Source organism: Anolis sagrei, chromosome 9 (genome assembly GCF_037176765.1).
Source record: "Anolis sagrei isolate rAnoSag1 chromosome 9, rAnoSag1.mat, whole genome shotgun sequence".
NCBI lineage: Eukaryota > Metazoa > Chordata > Lepidosauria > Squamata > Dactyloidae > Anolis > Anolis sagrei.
Genome location: NC_090029.1, coordinates 2530429 through 2536997, shown reverse-complemented (window position 1 = coordinate 2536997; position 6569 = coordinate 2530429). Strand labels below are relative to the sequence as shown.

The 6569-nt window shown below is 35.1% G+C and overlaps 1 protein-coding gene across 1 annotated transcript in view; it reads left to right on the top strand.

Moving 5' to 3' along the window:
- The first annotated feature begins 230 nt into the window (after positions 1 to 230).
- The window catches only part of TLN2 (talin 2), a 242376-nt gene continuing 236037 nt past the window's right edge, over positions 231 to 6569 (top strand). The window contains exon 1 of the mRNA XM_067471232.1: positions 231 to 480. The gene's annotated coding sequence lies outside the window, so the exon portion shown is untranslated. The remainder of the gene's footprint in view (positions 481 to 6569) is intronic.

Genomic DNA, 6569 nt, shown 5'->3' with positions numbered 1-6569 from the left:
TGGGGGTAGAAGGAATGAAGAAGAGAGAAAAGAAGAATGGGAGTTGATGGATGAAGGTGTGGGTGGAAAGTTGGATGGAAGGATGAAGGAAGGAAGGGAAGGAAGGAAAAAAGAAAGGAGGGAAGGAAGGAAGGAAAGGAAGGAGAAAGAAGGAGGGAGAGGAGGAGGAGGAGGGGAAAGAGAAAAGGGGAGGAGAGAGAGAGAGAGAGAGAAGCAGAGATTGAGAGAGAGGGAAGAAGGGGAAGACAGGTAGAAGGGAGCAGAGGGAGAGAGAGAGTGAAAAGCAAGAGGAGGAGGAGGAGGGAGGCCAGCTGGTCCCGGGCTGATGACGCGCTTCCGGTGCTTCTGCCCGGGGCTGGGGTCTTGCAAAGGGAAGCCTCTGCAGGAGGGAAGCCAGTGAGACCCTCCAGGGAAGAGGAAGAGGAAGAGGAAGAGGAGGAAGGGGCCTTCTTCCAGCCTTTCCTGCCATGCTGCACTGAGGTAAGGCTGCTCTCCACCTGCAGCCATGCAAAGGGAGGGAGCAAGGGAGGAAGGATTGGTGCATGCATACATGCATGTTCTCTCTCTCTCTCCTCTGCCTGCCATGCTGCACCCAGTTACATGTCTTCAATTGGGGCGTGGATTCAGGAGCATCATGCATGCATTGGCAGCCAGAACATATTTTTTGTTGCACAGAATATATAAATGCATGTGTTTTTTTGCATTTATATATTCTATATAAAGACATATCATGCAGAGATTTTTTTTTTGCAATTTTATACATGCACACATCTTATATCTATATAGTTTTGCATTTGCTTTTGCACAGAATATATAAATGCTTGTGTTTTTTTGCATTTATATATTCTATATATAGGCATATCATGCAGAGATATATTTTTTGCAATTTTATACATACACACATTTTATATCTATATAGTTTTACATTATATACAGACAAAATTTTTGCACACACACAGACAATTTTATATGGATACTGCTTTGCATAGTGCATGCATCTCTATCTATATAGGCATTTTATACATACGTATAGGCATTTTATACAGATATATTTTTGCATTTTTATACATATATTTATATAGCTTAAAAATATATATACTATACAAGCATAATTATTTGCATATATATATATATAGGCATTTGATATGTGCATATAATTTTTGCACACAAACACACACAGACCCATATATATATATATACATATACATATATATATATATATATATATATATACATACATACTCAGCCTATATATATATATATATTATACAGGCATAATTATATATATATATATATATATATATATATAGGCATTTGATATGTGCATATAATTTTTGCACACAAACACACACAGACCCATATATATATATATATACATATACATATATATATATATATACATACATACTCAGCCTATATTATATATATATATTATACAGGCATATATATATATATATATATATATAGGCATTTGATATGTGCATATAAAATTTTGCATATATATATATATTTATTTACTCAGCTTATATATATTTTATACAGGTATAATTATTTGCATATATATATATATTTACTCAGCTTATATATATTTTATATCGGCATAATTATTTGCACACACACACACACATATATAAGCATTTGATATGTGCATATAAAATTTTGCATATATATATATATATATTCAGCTTATATATATTTTATACAGGCATAATTATTTGCACACACATATATATAGGCATTTGATATGTGCATATAACATTTTGCATATATATATATATATATATAAATGGATTTTATACAGATATTGCATTGCATAGTGCATACATTTTTATACATAGCCATTTGATACAGACATATTTTCATATATTTATACAGCTTATATATATATATATATATTTATACAGGCATAATTATTTGCATAGATATATATAGGCATTTGATATGTGCATATAAATTTTTGCATATATATTTTTGCATTTTTGCATTTTATACAGATATTGCATTGCATAGTGCATACATTTTTATACATAGGCATTTGATACAGACATAATTTTGCAATATTATTCATATATTTATACAGCTTATATATATTTTACACAGGCGTAATTATTTGCACATATATATATATATATATATATGTCGACATTTGATATGTGCATATAAAATTTTGCATATATATAAATGCATTTTATACAGATATTGCATTGCATAGTGCATACATTTTTATACATAGGCATTTGATACAGACATATAATTTTTTGCATTTTTATGCACAAACACACACATATCTATATATACACATTGGCTTGTATAGTGTATGCAGTTTTATACATAGGCATTTTATACAGATTTTTTTGCAGATTTTTATACATATATATATAGGCATTTTATGCAGACACATTATATATATATATATACACACACACACACACACACACACACACACAAATGCAAAAAATATGTGTATATACACACATACACACACACCCATTTTATGCAGACGTATAATGTTTGCAATATATATAGATGTATATATATATATATATATATAGGCATTTTATACATATATTTTTCATTTTTACACACACATATAGGCATTTTATAAAGACATGTTTTTGCTATATATATATAGGCATTTTATGCAGACATAATTTCTTGCAATATATATACACTATACATATATTTTTTGCATTTGTATATATATATATATATATATATCGGCATTTTATGCAGACATAATTTATTGCAATATATATACACTTTATACATATATTTTTTGCATTTGTATATATATAGACATTTTATGCAGACATAATTTATTGCAATATATATACACTTTATACATATATTTTTTGCATTTGTATATATATACGTATATATATATATAGGCATTTTATGCAGACATAATTTATTGCAATATATATACACTTTATACATATATTTTTTGCATTTGTATATATACGTATATATATATAGGCATTTTATGCAGACATAATTTATTGCAATATATATACACTTTATACATATATTTTTTGCATTTGTATATATATACGTATATATATATATAGGCATTTTATGCAGACATAATTTATTGCAATATATACACACTTTATACACATATTTTTTGCATGTGTGTATATATATATATATATGGGCATTTTATGCAGACATAATTTATTGCAATATATATACACTTTATGCATATATTTTTTGCAGATATATATATATATATAGGCATTTTAATATATGTTTTGCATTTTATACATATGCATAATACTTTTCCATAAATGTATCTGTATGTATATTTTTCTCATTTTATTTTATTGTATGTATATGTATGTATGTGTGTGCACGTGTATATATAATGCTTTTTTGCATGCATTGCAAAAGGGAAAAAAATGGGGAGGGCGGGCTCAGTTGCCATGGATATTTGCAAACACGTCCCCCTGGAAAAGGCATGGCTTTGGGTTGGGCTAGACTTTGCATTTGCATTTATTTGAATATATTTTAAGAATTATGCAACTCCCATTGAATGTCCCCCTCTTTGCAAGAGGCTGGGTTCCTCCCAGGGCCCAATGATAAACTATCAGTGCATTGATTGGCTGCTCCACCTGTCCATCAACCTGGGCTCCTCCCCCTTTGTGGTCATTGGGTTCGCTATTATCCACGGTTTCATTCATCCACTTTTGGCCAACCGTGGTCTCTTTCTCCATCTGAGCCTTTTCTAGGTCCTGCAATGCAACTTTTGTCGTATTCTTGAGGCCAAAGTCTTTCATTGCAATAAGGTTTGCTATTATTGGGAATGTATTGCCATGTGTTATAGGTCCGACTTGTGTAAGTAGTCCGAAGTAAAGCAAACCAATGGAGTTCATAGCATTAGTACAGGTTTTAAGTAGCATGCTGGGAGGTTTTGGGTTGAAGGATGCAAGTCTTGACTTTTCAAAATGAGGTTGGTGTATATTATATCGTATTATACATACATACATACATACATACATACATATATCTATATATACTAGCTGTCCCCTGCCATGTGTTGCTGTGGCCCAGTCTGCTGATCTGGAAAATAAAGTAATGAGAAAGTGTTGGTTTCTAATATATGTAATTTCTTTCTGCTTGTGAGTAAACAGTATTTCTTGTTGTTTCTTGGTCAGTGTTGACGTGGAGAGTGTCTGGTTTGCCCACCTTGGAACACACAACACATCATTGTCTTCTTTATAGGTCCCTTTCAAATCTATGATACTATATCTCTCTGTGTGTGAATCATATCCGTCTATATCTATGGCTGGATGGCTCTCTGTCAGGAGGGCTCTGATTACATTTTCATGCCCTGGTGAAGAGGGTTGGAATGGATGACCTTAAGTATTTTCTGTTGGTCATGGGGGTTCTGTGTGGGAAGTTTGCCCCATTTCTGTCGTTGGTGGGGTTCAGAATGCTCTGTGATTGTAGGTGAACTATAAATCCCAGCAACTACAACTCCCAAATGTCAAGGTCTATTTCCCCCAAACTCCACCAGTGTTCACATTTGCGCATATTGAGTATCCATGCCAAGTTTGGTCCAGATACATCATTGTTTGAGTCAAGAGTGCTCTCTGGATGTAGGGGAACTACAACTCCCAAACTCGAGGTCAATGCTCACCAAACCCTTCCAGTATTTTCTCTTGGTCGTGGGAGTTCTATATACTAAGTTTGGTTCAATTCCATTGTTGATGGAGTTCAGAATGCTCTTTGATTGTAGGTGAACTATAAATCCCAGTAACTACAACTCCCAAATGTCAAGGTCTATTTCCCCCAAACTCCACCAGTGTTCACATTTGGGCATATTGAGTATCTGTGCCAAGTTTGGTCCAGATCAATCATTGTTTGAGTCCAGAGTGCTCTCTGGATGTAGGTGAACTACAACTCCCAAACTCAAGGTCAAGGCCCACCAAACCCTTCCAGTATTTTCTGTTGGTTATGGGAGAACTGTGTGCCAAGTTTGGTTCGATTCCATCGTTGGTGGGGTTCAGAATGCTCTTTGATTGTAGGTGAACTATAAATCCCAGGAGCTACAACTGTCAAATGTCAAGGTCTGTTTCCCCCAAACTCCATCTGTGTTCATATTTGGGCATTTGGAATATTCATGCCAAGTTTGGTCCAGATCCATCATTGTTTGAGTCCACAGTGCTCTCTGGATGTAGGTGAACTACAACTCCCAAACTCAAGGTCAATGCCCACCAAACCCTTCCAGTTGGTCATGGAAGTCCTGTATGCCATGTTTGATTCAATTCCGTCATTGGTGGAGTTCGGAATGCTCTTTGATTGTAGGTGAACTATAAATCCCTACAACTACAACTCCCAAATATCAAGGTCTATTTTCCCCAAACTCCACCAGTGTTCACATGTGGGCATATTGAGTATCCATTGGTCCAGATACATCATTGTTTGAGTCCAGAGTGCTGTCTGGATGTAGGTGAACTACAACTCCCAAACTCAAGGTCAATGCTCTTCCAGTATTTTCTCTTGGTTGTGGGAGTGTTGTATGCCCAGTTTGGTTCAATTCCATTGTTGGTAGAGTTCAGAATGCTCTTTGATTGTAGGTGAACTATAAATCCCAGTATCTACAAATCCCAAATGTCAAGGTCTGTTTTCCCCAAACTCCATCTGTGTTCATAATTGGACATTTGGAATATTCATGCCAAGTTTGGTCCAGATCCATCATTGTTTGAGTCCACAGTGCTCTCTGGATGTAGGTGAACTACAACTCCCAAACTCAAGGTCAGTGCCCACCAAACCCTTCCAGTGTGTTCTGTTGGTCATGGGAGTACTGTATGCCAAGATTGGTTCAATTCCATCATTGGTGGAGTTCAGAATGCTATTTGATTGTAAGTAAACTATAAATCCCAGCAAAGATTAATGTTATTATTATTTCTCAAAAAAATCACAGTCCTAATTCCCCCGGGTCTGGTTGTAATGCATCTGAGCTAATGAATTAAGCAACCAACTCCAGCTCAAATAATCTCTCGTAATTGAACGCAGGAGGGAGGAGGCTCATGAATATGCATGAGGAGCGAGAAAGGTAAATTATAGACTACCATCCATGATAAAGGAGGGAGAAATCGGTTTGTTGCAGGAGGCCGAGGCAAAAGCAACCTGTTGCAGCCCCGTTTTGCATAAGCCCCCTTCCACATTGATTTGGGAATTGTAGTTTTGGAAGGCCTTTGTAGCCAAACTACAGCTCCGAGGATTCCATAGCATTGAGGCAAGGCACTTAGCGTGGTGTCAGACTGGATTAATACAAATAGGGCATATACATATGCACATACACATATCTACATATACAGATACACATCTACATGTACACAAACACATATGTACATGCACATATACAGGCAGGAAGATCTACAGACACAGATATACATACACATACACACGTACACAAACGTATATGTACATGCACATATACAGGCAGACAGATCTACAGACACAGATATACATGCACATGTACACAAACGTATATGTACATGCACATATACAGGCAGGCAGATCTACAGACACAGATATACATGCACATACATTTACATGTACAC